At 36.6% G+C, this 19,115-nt stretch overlaps 1 pseudogene; it reads left to right on the top strand.

The window, feature by feature from the left end:
• The first annotated feature begins 17,571 nt into the window (after nucleotides 1–17,571).
• LOC102970123 overlaps nucleotides 17,572–19,115 on the top strand; it is a 97,819-nt pseudogene continuing 96,275 nt past the window's right edge.

Raw genomic sequence — 19,115 nt, 5'->3', positions numbered from 1 at the left:
AAGTTCATCAAGATGTAAATTTTCCTAAATGTAGATCACTTTACTAAAAAAATTAAAAGCATAAACAAGGCTAAGAGTAAAGTTTACAAAAAAAGATATAACACACAGAAAAGGTTACTGTGTCTAATGTAAAAAAAAGCTCCAACAAACTTATCTGAAGAGGACAAATAACCCAGGAGAAAAATGGGCAAAGAGCATTAACAAGCAACTCATAGAAGGCATACAAATGGATAATAAACATGTTTTTAAAAAGATGTTTAATTTATTATTGATCTGGAAGCTGCAAATACAAACAACAGCTTGCTACCATTTTTCATCTAGCAGACCAGCAAACATTAAAAAGATGGATAATACCATAATGGCCAGCCTTTGTTGAGTACATACTATGTGATGACATTTTTCTACATGCTTTATTTTTTTTTATACTGCTCATTTAACTTGTGGTCTCATTTCTAATCTCCATTTTATAGGAAATATTAGTACTTTTCTCAAACTGTAGGTGGTAAAGTTAGGCTTCAAATCAGGCCATTGATCCCACAACTTGTAGCCATTATTTTAACCACCATTTTGCACATTTTATGTTCTCTATTGGAATTCTGCATGTTAGTAATGAACATCTCTCCTCTCTTCTACAGACACTGACCAATTCACAAACCAAACACAGGAGTAGAGGGAATTAAAAAATATATTAGTTGTGTTATGGCAGTTATTAAAATGCTACCTTAATACTTTTAGGGAGCTACTCAAGTATCTCAATGCTAACTTAAAGAAGATTCTCCCATGGTCCTTTGTGTACTTTATTATTATTATTATTATTATTATTATTATTATTAACCTACTGAAGATTCAAACTAAGTCTATAGTCAAGTGGCATTGAATTCATTTAATTATGCAACTGAGGTACAAGAAATGTGGGGATTATGGTTAAATTTAGTCATAAACTTTAGTTTTAGATTTAGTCATAAACACTGAGAGTGTAGGTATGCTATAACCAAATAAATGGTTGGAAATAGAATATAGATACTCATTTCTTCATGTTTTGAAACCAAAGTTCAATGAAAAGCAGGAGGTTAAGAACAGAAAAATGGAGAGAAAGTAAAATTTGTAAGGCTATTATTGCTTAATAGATATTACTTTTAAAAAATGCTAATTATATTATATAAAGTAATAGTTACAGTTACCTTTACAAACCTACTAGGAGAAAATGTACAGAGCTTCAAAATTATCAGAACGCATACACAAAACATAGTAAATAAAATCACCACATGAAGATTAAAGAGCATAGAAACATATCACACACAAAAAATCTAAAGCTAAACATATTTGTTATATTATGTGCATGTGTAAATTGGCTACAATACTAATTGAAAGAAACGATATCAGTTGGACCACAAATCAAAACCCCACATGTACTCCACACAAGAGAAACACTTAAATGATTCAGAAAGGTTATCAAAGTCTTCAGTTACAGTGGGTTGGTAAAATGTCCTTCACCCACACAGGCAGAAACAATAGATAATGATGTGATTTGAGGGGGCAGAGATTAATTATAAGCCTCTCTCTCTTGTTTCTGAACCGTGTTGAGAATTTACTCAAGAATACAGATGAGGTATGATACAGTGCCTATTTTGGTAAAATTATACTGGGGACATAGATTTAATCCCTGAATTAAATCTATCCACTCAAGGAAGGCATCTGTAGGAGTCCTGGCCCTATGATCCTGTCCCAGGAAGTAGAAGTGAAAGGCTGCTTTCCTGCATGTCCATATCTGAGTGAGAAACAGGGTAAGGTGAGAGACAGAAAGACACAGAGGAAAAAGCATGCATGTGCCTCAGATTGAGCACCAAGAACACTAAGCCTCTTATGGAAAGTGATCACTGGAATCTTTCAGACAAGTTTGGGAACGAATGATATTATTCACTGATAAGGAAAATGAAAAGGGCCCACATATGGGGAAAAAGACCACAAATCTGGCCTTACATACATTGACTTTAAGATGTCCAAACAATATACCAAGACTTGATATAGAAGTCTGGAACAAGTAGACTTTATGATTTCTCCCACTTTCCCCTTTCTCACTTTGGGAGTTTTGTTACTCATTCATTATGCATAAGATTAAAAATATCATGTCTTCCAATGCCATTTCTTTATAGTGTAATATTTAAACACCACCAGTGTTCCTCACCAGTCCTTTTTACCATGGTTTTCCCATTCATGATTCTGGATAGATTTCACTGTCAGGTCTTCCTGTTTTTTTCTTCCTTCTTTCCTTCCTTCCTTCCACCCTCCCTCCCTCTCTCTCTTTTTCTTTCTTTCTTTAGAAATTCTCCCCAAGATTCTCCCACAGAACAGTTATCTCCAAGTTTATCCCCATTTTTTTGGAATGTCTTCTTCTAAGATTTGGATAGGAGACATAACTCAGCTTGTTATAATCATTTGGTCTTGTACTATTTCAAGCTTAACTTGTAGACCTAGGCCTTTTTGTAAAAATTCAACATTGTTCTTATGAATTAGAAAGTAAACTTGATTTTTTTTCACATACTTGTTTTCCTGATTGGATGATTGAAAATTTCTTTCTCCATTCATGAAGTTCAATAATTTGTTGAGGATATGTTGTGGCAGCAGCTGTTATGTATGAATTTTTCTGCAAAAGTCTCATCCTATATTTATTAAAATCAAGTTCAGCTGCAATGATCAGAAAACCCCAAAATAACAGTGAGTTAACAAGGTAATAGTTTACTTTCCTCTCATACTAAGAAAAATCTGGAGGTCAAATCCCTTTGGTCAAAACTTAAGTCATATGATCATATTTGAATGGCAAAAATAGTGGGGAAAGGCTGCTTTATTCCAAGAAACCACTTCCCACATCCTCTGTTTACTTTGATATGGTCTACTTGAATTATCTTTGAATCTTTCCCACCTGATGTGAGAGTCATTTGCCTACTTTTCTGAGTGACAGAGCATTCTTGTCTTTTCTGTATTGTGAGGGCATAGATGGAGTGGGGGGAAATGGAATTGCGGAGAGAACACAACTAGGGAGATGTATAGCTTATATTGAAAGCAGTAGACTCTTCTGAGATCATTTAGCCTGCTCAGAAATCAGTCCTGTCCCACTGAGTAACAACTTTGAGTCTTGGTCGAAATTAGACCCCGAGTTTCCATTAGAGAGAAACAATGATGTCACTCAGTCTTCCCTTCACTTACTGGAAACATTCCAACAGTTGTGGCCACCCTGCCACTAGCAAGTCTAAAGAGAAATGTACTGAAGCATGTGAGGAAGACCCGTTTTTAAGAATTCAATCTAATTGCTACAGGACCTTCTTCAAGGCTCTTGGGAAATGTGCCGAACCTGTGTGAAGCAAACTGAGTTAACTCTGCTGAGGTCTGTGGAAAAGACTTGAACAAAAAAGAAAGATATGGCATTAAGTTAAATGGCAAGAATTTATATTGAAAAATGTTTAAGAAGACAAAAAAGAAAGAAAAAGTTTCCAAGTATTAATTCATGAACATAATACAAACCAATCTTATACTGACATGATTTCCTTAAGAAATGAAAACAAATACCAAGTTATATGAATTATTTATATGGAAGAATAAATGTCTAAAGATTGCAAATAAGCTTTCATTTTAAATAGACTAATGACAGTAGAGATTTTTCTCTCCCACAGAATAAAATATATTTTAAAGCTATACTAACTGGAGGATGTTGGATGAGGCCAAGAAAAGGCAGATGTATCAGTGCCACATGTTGGAAAAGTCAGGGGAACAAATGTATTACAATCATAGTATATGATCATGTAAGTCTTTCAAATCCAAGAGAAAGAGGCATTTTTTTAAAAAAAAATTCTATCCACTCAAGGAATAAAAGAAAATAAAAAATAAAAGGATAAAAATAAAAAGATATGAACCTGAAACTAATGTAACATTGCATTTCAGCTATACTCAAATTAAAAAAGAAAGAAAGAAAGAAAAAAGAAACCCTAACTATATCTGACACCAAACACAAAAGGTAAAACACATTAAATATCAAACTTGGAGAAGGTGACCAAAGAGTAAAAAAAACTTTACTAAATATGCATTAGTAAAGAATATAATCATGTATTTTTACAACACACTCCAGTAAAAATAAAATAGGAAATTTATGAAAGCTTGGTGAATTGTATTCATGTCAATATCCTGGTTGTGATATTATACCATGGTTTTGCAAAATGGTACCTTTAGGGGAAACTGGGAAAAATAAACAAAGAATCACTCTGTATTTTTCTTTTACTTCTGAATATAAATCTATACTTATCTCAATATAATTTTCAAATAAAAACCTATGAAATCTGAAATAAACCCTACAAATATGTAATAGCATACAAAAAGGTGAGGCTCCAGACCCAACAAACCCTAGACTCTCCCTTCCTCCAATCTGCATTATAATGTTTATATTTTTCATTATAGACTTTGAGTATCATAATAAGGGGTAAAAGCAGAATTGGAAGTAGAATAGAGAAAAAGTAGAATATATTGATGCCCTTTAAACCTTTGTGAAAGTTTGCTAATCTTGGGTCACTATATCTTTAGCTCCAATGATGATCTATCAGATAACATGAGATCAATAAAAGTAACTAATAGTTACAAATAAAACAGCATATTTTTTCTTGTTAGGAACCATATAGAACCATGATTTCAATATTTATATGGGAAATATAAATTTGAATTTATATTTCAATATTTATATGGGAAATATAATGGTAAGTGAGAAAAGCATATTATAAAACAGTACAAAAGCAAGATACTATTTTGGAGGAAACACACACATATATGTATATATATGTAGATTAAAGAAAGTGCTCTCATGGGGTGCCTGAGTGGCTCCGTTGGTTGAGTGACTGACTCTTGATTGTGACTCAGGTCATGATCCCAGGGTCATGGGATCAACTCGCTTCAGGCTCCGCACTGAGTGCGTGTAGCCTGCTTGAGATTCTCTCTCTCTCTCTCTCTCTCTCTCTCTCTCTCTCTCTCAAAATAAATAAATAAACATTAAAAAAAAAGAATGTGGTCTTGTGACTATAATGGTCTTTTTTGAAACTTTCATGCTCTGAGAGCATGCATAAGATTCCGCTTCCTGAACACAATGAAGATGTGTAGCAGAGAATGTTCATCACAGAACGTTTTGTGCAAAATTTTTATACCCTTGCTGCCTGATTCCTCCATCAACTCAGCTGACCCCTCAAAGCATGAAATTGTGATTGTAATATTTGGCAGCTTCTGACTTCTCATGGCCACCTTATTCAAATCTGGATCGCTGGCCTGCCTTCCTTTAACTTCTGATTGCAATTTATTGAATAATCATCTCTGATTTGCCCTCCTTTAATTTCAGATTATTATTCACTTGTTGGTAAAAACTCACTACAGGCAAAAGTATAGCCTTAGATGAACAGGCTCCCCTGGAGAGAATTTCAGAACCAAGTCAGTGTGATTTTCCTTCCCGTATAGTTACAGCAGGGTAGGGAAGAAGGACCATCATCCTGCTCAATGAAATGCTGTTGATTTGGCCTGTGAGTTAATTTTTTTTCAAAATTTGTTATCTCTTCCTTCCTTATTACTTATTCAGATCACCTCTCGTATGGCCTGTTTACATAAAGGAGATACATCCAAATTTTTGGAGGGAGAGTACAGTGCACCAACTACATTTCTTAGCATCATGCTGACACATGCTCAACTGGAAAGTTATCCCCATCTCAACTGCTTGTCTTAACTGATCAATGTGAATGTAAATGAAGGAAATGAGTGAGTAGAGATTTATATTTTTATCAAAGGAAAAAAATGTACAAAATAAACTGAATCCGGTGTCCTACTTATCCAGTCTCAGATGCTGTGCCTGGGTTTACAGAGATAAAGCTTAGCTCTCTAGCAAAGGAGGACTCAGACTCATCTTTCCACTCTGCCTCGTCTCTATTTTTCCATCCCAGACTGATTCTTGGGCCAGCAATGTTTTCCTCACTCTACTCAGATGTTTGACATTTCTCAAGTCTCAGCCTCCAACACTGGCTCTCCACCCACCAATTCCCCTGTCCAATGACCAGTCTGCCCTCTTACTCATGGTTTTCCAGGCTTCACAAACCTGATGATCTCTACTGTAGTTTTGTATTTCCATCTCTGCACAGCAGACCATACCTGCAAGTCTTCTTTGCTACAGAACAACAACAACAAAATCGTCGTCTTGACCCCTTCTCCAAGGAATTCAGTTGTTTTGCTAATAATCTATTACAGGCCCACTGAATATATTTCGTGTCATCAGAATCATTCTATATGTCACAAGAGGAATAGAAAATAAATATTAATATGGTCACTAAGAAGTTACAGTCAAGTTGAGGAGCCCTGACATTACTGAGTCCATTGCTAATGCAAAGATTGACAACCAAATAGTTAACCTGAATTTAATGCTATAAACACTAACTGGCAATCAGCTTGGGACCAATTAGAAATACTGAAGAATTAAAACAAATCAATTCCATTGAATTTACTTCAGATCATATGGCTGACAGCTAGTGCCTTGTGGTAGAATTTTTTTTCCCATGTTAATATAACCAATGGATAAGTTTCCACCAATCTCAATGCCTGGAGCAGTGGCTGACAAGTCCTATGGGTGGGAACACTAGGAAATACAGGAATGAATTCATTTCAGGAAGAATGAATGGCAGAAATTTATAGCTACACTCAGTGGAAATGAGGGTAGATTCAATCCACCCTTAATTAACAATTAAATATAGTTTATAGATACCTTTCCCCTCCCTGCCCCCACCAAATTCACCATACAATAGTTACTCAGACAAGGAGGTACAGGATTTTTTAAAAGTCCAAAATTCTGTGATATTGGTAACTATATTCATAAGTAGTAATGCTGATTTTGAGTGGAGAATAGAATCACATACAGCAAAAGCTCTTCTGTCTGGGACGTAATGTTTTTAGTACTCTCTTTGGGATGCTTAAATCTTTAGAACTATAATTTTGTGATACTTTTGTCATTGGTGACATTAAGTGCAGAATCACTTATGGGATTCTATGACTCAATGACCCTTCTGATTGATGCCACATGGGCAATTAGAGTGTATAGAAATGTCATATAATTATGATAGTAAAAAGGAATGCAGCTGCCTTTAATGGAGTATTTACTCTTTGCTAGTTGCATGTAGACATTTTATTTTAAATGTAATCATCAAAGCTAAGAAAGGAAAGGGACACTGGAGATCTAATGCATTATACTCATATATTCATTCTTGTTGTTGCCTATTATGATTTAAGACTGCTGTGCTAGACACTAGAATTGGTCAGAGTTAGTCTTTCAGGTGGCAATGGTACCATTTCATTAATGTCAGGATAATTAAGCCCTCCTCAAAAATACACACTGCATTCGAAATAGCTGAAGGCTTTAAATAAAGCTCATCATTAATGGTCTATTTCCATACTTCCAATATGGTAGGCACTAGCCACATGTGGCTATTTAAAGTTAAGTTAATTGAAATGAAATGAAAATAAAAGTTGAGTCCCTCTGGCATACTATACACATTTCCTATGGAACATTTCTTCCATCACAGAAAGTTGTAGGGAATAGCAATAGATACCTTTCCTTGTTTCTTATTAAAGTGCACGTAACCAAGCAATCATTCATGATTTATACCTTTGGGACAAAGAATGTTTAAATCCTTTTCTAAGGCTATGTTCTGATATGGAGAAAGGGGGAAAGGAACAGGAAGACACTGAGGAAAATCTTCTCGACTTACCCATTTTAAGCATACTCAACTCCCGTGCTATGTGCTCCCACTTACAGCATATAAAATTAAGTCTATAGATCTAACAATGCTGAAAGAAGACCCTGTGTGTTTCCCCATCCTATTATTTTAATAAGCACTCCACTGTTTGGCATTACCAAGGATATTGGTGTGAGCTAATCTCACTTTCCAGGAAAAGGTAGCAGCCTGAGAACAAATGCTCTTGAATCAAGATGGAAAATCAATCTCAGAGAGCTTGGTGGGAGTGAGATTAAAATGCTCCTGTGCCCTTTGTTGATCACCCCCTCCCATGTATCAGGAACAGCACAGACCTTGGAAGCCTCCACATATCACGCTTTGGTAAGTTTAGAACTTGCTGTCAAAATGGACCAAAGCACCACTGCATGTGCATACACACATAGCTCAAAAAAAACAAAAACAAACAAACAAAAAAACCAAAAACAAAAAAACATTCAAACAAAGAGTAATACCCAAAGAAGCCAGCAACTCTATTTGAACAGATCTTACTTTCCAAATGAAAGCAAAACTCATCACTTCCCAGGTTAGAACAGCTGAGACCCATCAACCAACGGAAAACAATTTGTTCGGAGTAGAAGCTGTCACCGGCTATTACCACGTGGAACGTGAAGAGCCGTTGCAGACCTCCGCTCCCCGATTCGGGCAGGCCTGCTCCCATCTCACTTGACAGCTGTGGACATTGGAATAATACAAAACATAACCTAATCAACAGACTGTGAAAAATCTGAAAGCTAAAGACAGATGTTCTGCTGCCATCACTACCTTTCATAGTTAATTATATTTATGTGGGGGGAAAACAAGTGATAAGTCAACTCCTTTAAGAAGGCCTCCTTTCTTATTAATGGTGGGTGAGTATATAGTTCTCTGTCAAGCAGTGGTCCTCAGATGGCCTGAATCTGAGCTTTGGTGGCAGATGATCCTGTACCGCATGAGCCTGCTTCATACAACAATCTACATCCCTCGCTTTATTTTTAGCTGCCTCATTCAACTTCACTGTTCTGTCCCAGACTAGGCTGACAACATCAAATCTATATCCAGTAGTTACTGAATGCAGTTAGTATACACCCATTACTGCCAAACAGACTAAAGACAAGTACATTTTTTCCATCTAACTTGAAAACGATCAAATTTTCCTTTCGTGTTGTGAATCTACAAAGATCCCAAAGAAATTGCAGAAATGAAAAGGAAAAATGCTATGTCATCTGCTCCAGTGACTAGCACCAGGAAATGACTTCTCTGTAAGTTAATTAGGGGTCACAAACTTACCTAAGAGAGCACACAAGCAAATCAAATATCTACTTCATGTTTTTTAAATGTCAAATAGTGAAATACTTTTTAAATTGCAAGGGTTCCTATTACAAGAGAATATTATCTATTGCTAATTTTCCAGCAATGAATCATCAACAATATGACTGCTGCTTACCATGTATGTCACTCCCTCTGTTAGTCTGGAGGAAGGAGTGGCTTTTCGGTACTAATACAGATCAGACTGCAAGATTTGAAGTAAAAGCACATGCTCTGCCATTAATTTAAGCAATTCCCTCCACCTCTGTGGAGATCTATTTTCCTGTCTGTAAAGTATAATAATTATACTCTCCATTATTATTTAGAGGAATATTATGGGGCTAAAAACAAGTTAAAAGATATTGAGAATTCAACACAATAAAAATAAAGGTAACATTCAAGTCTGATAATTATTATTAACTACCATTTTTCTTTCAAAGGTGCTTTGTCTATGGAAAAGAAAAACGGTGCTGCCATCATATTATTAGTTATTAATCTTACAGATGTTACTACACATAATGCTATTTATTACATACCTATTCTGCAACAAAAAAAGTTACACCGAATAAACTCTCTAAAAGCCGTGTGAGACAGACACACTTGCTGGCCCTGCTAAGACCCCCTTTCCCCCACTTTTTACTAACAATGGTCCAGTTCTACTTGGGCAGTAACACTGGCAGTCCCAAGGTCAACATTCTTTTTCCTAGAGTCCTTGGGAGGAAGAGGTGGCCAAGTAACAGTTCACACTGTGACAGAGCAGCAAAGTCCATGGGGGTGAGGACTTAGAGGAAGCAAAGCCCTTGCATTGTGTACAAAAGGAAACAGCGAGACTGGACATTTCCCCCTTCTTATTTCTACCCCAGACACAGACAGCATGTCTGAAGCTCTGGAAGTGGTGACCAGGATAGGGAAAAGCCAAGGAAACTGCAGATCGGTTGTCAACAACACTGTTAAAGGAGGAAACCAGTACTAGAAGTTGACTGGGCCAATGTCTCTTTTTGTGTGAGATCTATAATCCCCAATTTGGTTACATCTCTGTCAATTGGCTTTCTGGTACTTGTGGCCAAACACATTCCCCATTTATGAAGGAGGCGCTCCTATCTTTATTTTTGCTACCTTGCAAACTCAGATGAAAACCAGTCCCTTTGTTTCCAAACTCTATGCTGTCGAGCCATATGCTGCAAGGCATGAGAGCCATTGGTTTGAACAATGAAGTGAGAAGCCATTAATCTTTCTGGAAACCAATTCTCCCATCTATAAAATAGGGATCATAACAAATACTTCATTCATTTTTTAAGGACTGACAGAAAAATTTATATAAAAGTATCCTACAAAAACTAAGAGTGATAGAAATTAGATCTATATTATTATTAATGCAGATTTAAGACTGCACAGATTCTGCTGATCATAAAATATGATTTTAGAACATAAAGTGTCATATTTCCTAAATATTCCACCCAGGAAAAATCTGTGATGGCTGAATATATTAGTCCTCTCAAAAAAAAAAAAAAAAAAAAAAAGCCAGAGATGGCCTAACATCTCTCTCTCTCCTGCTGGTTTCTCCTTGGAAGCTATTTCTAGTGGATGATGATTTCTTTGGCTTTTTGCAAATCCAAAGGCCAGTTAAGATATCACAGTATTGCCTCTTGAGCCTTCCTATGCAAAGAATTCAGGAAGATTTACGAGTTCTTGAGTGTCACTCACTTATTACAGAAGCTACAATTTGACAGTAGAAGATATACAGGAGAGCAAACTGAAAAGCCACACAATTAAAGTAGAAATTCTAATGCTAAAATGTGCCAGGGCCGGTGAGGACCACGGTGTTAAATACTGGTAGGTGGAGAAAAGGAAGAGACAGGAGGCAGTTGAGACTAAGCACTGAGCATGCCCTAAAATTAGCAGCCAAATTAACTAAACATGTATCACCTCTCATTTAATCCTCACAGAAATCAGGAGGTAGGCGTCATCACCCAGATCTTAAAAATGAAGTGGAGTCTTTTGGTTCTTTGCTCAAATTTACACCGCGTTTAAGAAAGGTACTTAAGCGGGGTGCCTGGGTTGCTCAGTCAGTTAAGCATCCACCCTCAACTCAGGTCGTGATCTCGCTTTCCGTGGGTTTGAGCCCCACATGTGCTGACAGCTCAGAGCCTGGAGCCTGCTTCAGATTCTGTGTGTCCCTCTCTCTCTGTCCCTTCCCCTGTCTGCCTCTTTCTCTCAAAAATAAATAAACGTTAAAAAAAAAAAAAAGAAGGTACTTACATTCCAATCTTGATGGCCTGAATTCAGACCCCTGTCTCACCTCTCAGCCACTAATATAAACTGCTTGCAGTTCCCAAAGCTTCCCAGAGACGGCGCCAGTGCTGCCAGATGAGTAGACAGTTGTGAAGTTTCCTTCCTAGTTTCCTTCCTAGAAAGTACGTCTTCTAAGAGCTAGCAGATGCAGATACGTGTGAGGAGACCTTGCTCTATGAACCACTTTTATGTCTGAGATTGTTAGGTATTTTCAGATGCGTCCCCCCACCCTCAAATACTAGTTGAAATGAGTAAAAACAAGCACATGTGTTAATATGGTATAAATGTTTCAAGTTCAGGTCTTGCGTTCAGCCTGGGTTTGGACCTGGATTCTGTCACTTACTAAAAGTGTGACCTGGATCATTTATTTAAACCTTTTTGCTTCGGTTTCTTCATTGATTCTGCCTCATAGATTTGTTGTGAGGATCAAATAAAGTTAATTAATTTTAGCTATTATCTTTAAGGGCAACTTTAGACTGCCAGATCTTCATTGTGCTTATTTGGTTTCTAAACTTACTCTCATCTGGAGAGCAATGAATGCAAAGAAGAGATATAAAATGACTCCAGAAAGTATATACGTCACCATTAATTTGCCTTTCAGAAATTGTTCTTGAGGATATATAAATTAAATTGATTTAAAATTAATAATTAAGGATATATAGAGAAATACTGGAGATCATGTGAAGGAGCTCCCCAGATGTGGATATTTCTATTACTAGTTATAAATTATAAGAGACAGCTTTTGCAAGGAACTACTCAGCCATGTCCTATCTATAAGATCTGTTCTAATCTCTCACGGTGAAATCAGGCAACTAGGTCTGAACAATATGACCCCATCTCCCTCTCCACAGTCAATTGATCTGTTCCCACAGACTGACCAAACATACTGTGCTTCTAAGAAATTCAGAATTAGAATCCAGAGAATCTAGTCAATCTCTGTCAGACATCTGAACCAGGAAAATGTGCAATATTGGGTCTGGGGCCATCTGGTACAGAATGAAGCAGAAAAATAGAAAAGAAAGGTCAGCAGAGAGAGCAGAAACACAGACAGAACTCCGAACATCTGAAACTGAGTAGCTGGGGTCAAATCAGGTCTCCACTTTTCACTATTTACCAGTTTATGCCACCTTAAACTAGTTACTTAATATCTTCCTGCCCAATTTCCTCTTCCATAAGGTCATTGTGATGATCCAATGAGCTAATATAGGTAGAGCACTTAGAAGGGGGACTGGAACATGGTACACATTCTATAATGTTACTTCTAATTATGACTATCCTCTTAATCCACTGTAATATGTCTGTATCCATCTATGAGGATGACCCACTACCACATGTGAGAGGGACAGACAGGAGGACATCTTGTTTCTGGTTAACCTACTAGTGTCTTGATCTGATCTTGCATAAGAGGACTATGTGCTGCCCTGAAACATCCCTGTGTCCTTCCAGTAAATTATTCCCCCCGCCAATGATACTTTAATGTGTTAGTAACACTTAACACTACTAATGTTTAGTAACACTGGTAAACACTTAATCTCCGAGGAAGAAACACCAATTTGTGCTGCCCTTTAGGGTTGTTTGAACAAACTGTTCTTGACATTTTGGTGAATGATTCAGTATTAAACACACCCGTGCTTCCTTGCACCTACCCCTGAAGTGGAGATTGCTACTGGATATGTTTAGAAGTTTTGTAGTGCTCTATTAGAACAGTAATAATCAAAGGAGCACGAGGCTTGAGAGTCATATGAAACTCACACATCATAAAGATGCCTCCAAATTATTATTATAATCTACATCTAAAATCATTTCCGTTTCATAGCTCCCTCCGGTAAAAAAATAAAACTCATAATTCAGTTAGGTAGTTTCTAGATGTGGTTGCTATTGAAAGAAACTCAAAACATATTCCCTAAGACCCTCTTATGGGTAAGACTGACATAATCATAAAAAATAAAAATGCTATTAAATAGACTATAAATTTCAAAATGATACAGGAATGCAATAACCAGCCAGAGATTTGAAGGAAATAATAAAAGCAAACAAAAACTAAATGGAACCTGTCCCCTCCTTCCCCCAAAAGAGATAATTTGGAAGCCAAAAGATAGTGATCAATGAGCTTCTGCAGTATAGCCTTGCTCAATTAAAGACTTAGGGTTCTAGAAAGGGCCAGATAATATGCTACATGGGCAGCCAAACCACGATGCCCATAAATCATTGGAATTTAAATAAAAACATTCCAAAATAGATATATTATTGGTTTGTACACAAAATAAATGCACTTTGTTAGAACTAGAAGAAAATCCATGTTTGTAAAATATGCAAACTCTTCCCATAAATCTAAATCAGGGATGATTTCGGGCTCTGAAGCAATGTGGTAATGTGCAAAGCATTGCAAAATGAGATTTTGGTGAAACAAGTAATAAAATCAATTAAGAAAGTTTTGTCTTTGCTGTAAAACCTAGGTAAGCAAAAAAATAAAAATAAAAAAAGAGTACCCCACAAAAACCCCAAATTTCTTTGTAAAATCCTCTGACGCAAGCTCATTGCCTTTGCAGCACTATTATTAAAAGCACTTGTTTAATTGTAGGTACTTCTCCATGCCACCTAGAAGAATATTGGCCAGAATTTAACAACCAGTTACACAAGTTGAGCTCTATTGTAAAGAGTGACATTTGTAATACCTTTTCCAAAAAGGCAAGGCAAAATATGCCATGGTGTTAACGATGTGGTATTTACTGGCTATGTCCACCACTGAATACCAAGCTCCTAGTGCCAATGGTAGCCAAAATGCCTCCATCGTGGTACTGAGATCTCAGGTCCAATTAAGTCTTTCCATGACAAACACTACATACCTAAAGTGTCCTACCACCCTCCTCTGTCCATGCTCAAGACACCGCTACTCTGTCCAGAGAACAATGTGTCCAATTCCAGAGAATGAATAATGCAATCCAATACTCTTTTACCATACTTTTGCTTTATCTGGATTCTCTCACAGTTATGGGTGGCTGCACCACCCATTTCTCCACAATAAGGCATAAAGTAAAATCTTTGGGGTGAAGAAGGATGAGGTACTGTTCCTAGGAAAAATTTTCCTTACACATAATTTGGTTTCCACCATATTCTTTCTGCCTAAAGCTGCAACATATCATGCATGGGACAAAATCATATTTGAGGATAATTGAGCTCCTGAGTCTTTAGTGTCATCATTGAGCTGCTGAAACAAACCCTAGAAAGGCTACCACTGGACTGTTTAATACATAGGATATTAAATACCAACATTGTTTAAAGCTACCCTTACTTGCCATCAAGTTCATCTTATTAATTATTAATGCAACATTTTTCTCTGTTCTCAGCACTGTCATTGTCTTGGGCTTACAATCAAGTCATCATACCTGCCAAGTGATGATGAAATTGAGCATTTATTCATGCTCACTAAGGTACTCTGCATTAGCTCATGTACTCTTCACTGACCCTAGGAGACAGGTACTACAATTCTGTTACTTAAAGCACAGAAGTGTTGACAAACTTGCCTGAAGCACAAAACTAGTTAAGTGGGATGGCTAAGTTTTGAATCTGAGGAAGCATTTGGAATTCCAAAGTTATTTCTTCTTTCCCTCCTAAATTCCAACAAAACTTCAGTTTTTCAGGATCAGGGCTCAGCAACTTGTCACAAAGGAAAAAGAAATCTGCATAGATAAAATACCTACAAAAGGAATCCCAATAACCAATTAAGTGCATACTTTTCTTCTGGTGTGATTCTACATGATCTGAATGTTGTGACTATAGCCCCCAAATAATGTTTCTGGCTCTATAAGGTTAACATTATTTTTAGCGAACAGAACAAAACAAACAAACAAACAAACAAATATATATGTGTGTGTGTGTGTGTGTGTGTGTGTATATAAAATGAAATATTATTCAGCCTTGAAAAAGAACATTGTGTTATTTGCAGCCACAAGGATGACATCAGAGGGGATTATGCTAAGTGAAATAAGCCAGAGAAAGACAAACACTACATGGAATTACATATATGTGGAATCTAAAAACAAAGTCAAAATTACAGAAACAGAGAGTAGAAAAGTAGTTGCCAGAAGCTTTGGAGAGGGGAAGTAGACAGAGGTATAAGGTCTGAGGATCTAATGTATAATATGGTGACTATCATTGGTAACACTATATTGTATAATTGAAATTTGCTGAGAAAGTAGAATTGTTCTTACACACACACACACACACACGCAGTAAATATGTGAGAAAAAAAACCCAGCCATCATCTTTCCACTCCAAGATAACTGCTATTAAAATTTTGTGCTCTTTTCACAATGTTTACATAGATCAAATCATCATGTTGTACACTTTAAATGTCTTGGACAATTTCATTTGTCAACTATACTTCAGTAAAGCTGAAAAAAATGTTCATGCTGCTATTTCAGACTTTTTCTATTGTTGAATTCTACATATAAGTAAATATAGGTATTTTAAACAGAAACAGAATTAAAATTTATTTCATATTTTTCCTTAAATGTATTTGATGAACATCCCATATCATTTCTTGTCAATACACATATATCTATACAATTATTTTAAACTAATAAAAACAAAGTTGGTATATCAATCTAAAAGTATGAAAAAAATGTTTCCCTGTTTAATCTTATAAATCCAAATTGGTACTGTGTGTTTCCAAAACTGGCTAATTTCAGATTTTGTATATTCAGATTCTCAAAACTACAGTTGCATTTAATACATTTCAAGAAGAAAAAAAGAGAAATGTCCTTTTTCTCTTCTAACTGACTTGCTTTACCCTCTCATTTTTCTGACTGGATTTAGAATATGCCAATTTAAAAACACAAACAAACAAAACAAAACAAAAACAAAAACAAAAAAACAAAAACAAAAACTTCTAGACTCTGTTGAGGATTTTTTTTCATAAGCCTAATTGCCACAGAGAGGAACTTCTTATTTATCATATGACCTTGGACCCTGAAACTGTTTCTTTATCCATAAATTTGGATAAAAAATACCTTCCCTGGTCTTTCACAAATAATGTGGGATTCAGTCTTTTATTAGTCATAAAAGAAAAAAATTTTTAAAATATGCAGAATGCTGTATAAATAAAAGGTGGTATTTTCCATTGTTAATCTTTTTTTTCTCCTTTTTGTTTTAAAGTTTATTTATTTATTTCAAGAGAAAGAGACAGAGAGAATGAATGGGGGAAGAGCAGAGAGAGGGTGGAGAGAGAGAATCACAAGCCGGCTCTGTGCTGTCCGCTCAGAACCAAACTCACAAACCATGCGATCATGACCTGAGCCGAAACCAAGAGCTGCACTGGACACTTAACCAACTGAGCCATGCAGGTACCCCGACTTTTTCATTTTTCAATGCCTTTCATGTGTTCAAGAGTTTCACTAAATATTTTCATGTCATATTTTTTCAATGATCTTGTTTCAGTAAAAAAGTGCCATATCCAAACATGACTGAATTAAAAGTTGGTTTTGTTTGTTTAGTAGAATGAATCCATATTATGTCTATCTGAGCTTGCGTTCTGTGCATATTCTCTCTTTTCCTTCTATTTCATATCCTTCAGACATAACAAAGAATAGAAATACTAAAAAAGAAAGTTAAAAATATATTTTAAATTAATGCTTTTTTATAGATAAGAATAAATCTGACTCTATCCTCTTATAGTTCAAGATGGTAGCCTTACCTGAGGTATATCTATGTTAGAATGGCCATAGCACAGTTCACATGGGATCCTGTCTTGGCTGTGAGGGTTTACAATTCAATACTGAAGACTAAGATAATCATGGAACCATATAAGAATGAGTCAAAAAAGTTGGTGAGTTCCTGTGGCCTCTCAGAAGGCAAATGTAGACTAGGGGCAAAGGGTGAGGACTCCCTGGGAGCACAAGTAGGAAGTAGAATAGGTGACAAGGCAGTGGAGATGAGGGACAAAGCCAAAGCCTACTTGTTTTCTCATTCAGACACACCAGGTAGACCTATAAATGTAAGAATAATGCTCACGTCTAGTTCAAATGTAAATTCTCTGATGCCAGAAATTCTCCAATCAAAGCTTCTTTCCTTTATAAATCCATTTCAACCTTTCCATGGGATACTGATTGTGCTAAGATTCAGGAAAAGATTGTTTCATTTAATTCTCATTTTATTGATGAAGAAATTCAGGATTGGAAAGCTGTAGTAACTCTCGATGGCTACTCAGCTAGCACATGATGTAGGTGGATCCAAGAATACTCCAGTCATTCTGGATCTTCGTCCCTGGAATGCTTGTATGTTTTTTTTTTTTTTTCTCTTATACTAAATTAGTTTTCTTTTCTTTCTTTCTTTTTTTTTCTTGCTTGATCTCAAGTCTACTTGCTGGTCAAAAATAAACTCCCTTATGTGAGAAGGGAGCACTGGGGGGGGAGTCAGTGGGAATGGAAACAACCATGTTGCCCCCATGCCCTTCATAACTATTTCAGGGACTTGTGGGGGGAAATTAGCCACTGAAAATAAATCTGCTTCTGCAGCTAGAAAATTACTGAGGGAAAAAGTGCTTTAAAAATCTAGTATCTAATAGCATCAGAGCATTCTATTACTGGGAGAAAGGGAAACTGTTTGCAGCCCAAAGCGTTAGGACAGCAATAACTACACCAGGTTCTAGAGTCATACATGTTTTAAAACACGTCAGAAGTACCAGGCAGCACTCTAACCTGACTTGCTAAAACACACAGTAACGTATGTAGTGGGAGGGGGAACTCATCTTAAGTTCTGGGAGGCTATAACTGTAGCAGCAGCACCGTTGTAAAGAATTACCTGTTGTCATCTCTCCTGTTAAGATGGGGATGCATTAGATATTTTGATTCCACTCTCCACCAAAAAGTGGGTAGTGGGAGGTGTGTGGTAAATAACACCGCTTCACAAATCCCCTCAGATCTGCACACAGCTTTGGAAGTTCTTGCAGCACAGGTCTGCACTCCCACCCAGGATAAATCACTGCAAAGTGCCATGTCCCCAACAGGGGGCTGTTAATTAGTTTTAAAGGCTCCTGCAGTTCCTCTAGTGCCTCAAGGAAGTATACAAACCCAACAATATACAAAAATACCTTTTTTTTTATGGTCAGTGCAGGCTGAGATTTTATGAGCTTCCCGTGGTTGTATGAAAGTTAAGCTATATGCAAATGTACAAAGGGAAGGTTGTTAAAATTGACTGGGATAAATGCCTTGTTTATCTTGCACTTGGAATGCAGCAGAACTCTATTTAATTGGAAGGGAAAGGAGGTGAAACAGGATGTGCATTAGGCTTCAAGTCCTAGGGCAAGACAGAACATCTCTGCACCTCCAGATTTATTCCACCTTGTACCCACCCCAGTTTTGGTGCTCCCTGTTGTATTCCCAGAGAGTACAATTTTATCATAGTATACTAGGGATAGTCAGAGAATTTCAGCATCATAGAGCTGGTATGGAGCTTAAAGAAAGGGTATCTTCTCTTTCCCTTCATATTACCCATAAAGAAAATGAGATCCACAAGAGCTGGCTTAAAAAGAGTCATGACAGCCCTCATTGCTGCAGAGTAGAGTCAATGAAGACCCTAGATATGATTGTTTACCAAGGTCAAAACATTGTGGATTTGATTCCCAATTGAACAAATATTTATTATTAATCTACTAAAGACAAGGGACTGTATTCTGAACAACCTTAGCTCTCAAAGAACTTATTTGCAAACTTTTCTTCTTGCTATGATAAAATGCTGTCT

This window comes from Panthera tigris, chromosome A3 (assembly GCF_018350195.1).
Source record: "Panthera tigris isolate Pti1 chromosome A3, P.tigris_Pti1_mat1.1, whole genome shotgun sequence".
In the NCBI taxonomy this organism is placed as follows: Eukaryota; Metazoa; Chordata; class Mammalia; order Carnivora; family Felidae; genus Panthera; species Panthera tigris.
The sequence above is the reverse complement of the archived record's forward strand: the minus strand, read 5'-3'. Positions and strand labels throughout refer to the sequence as shown.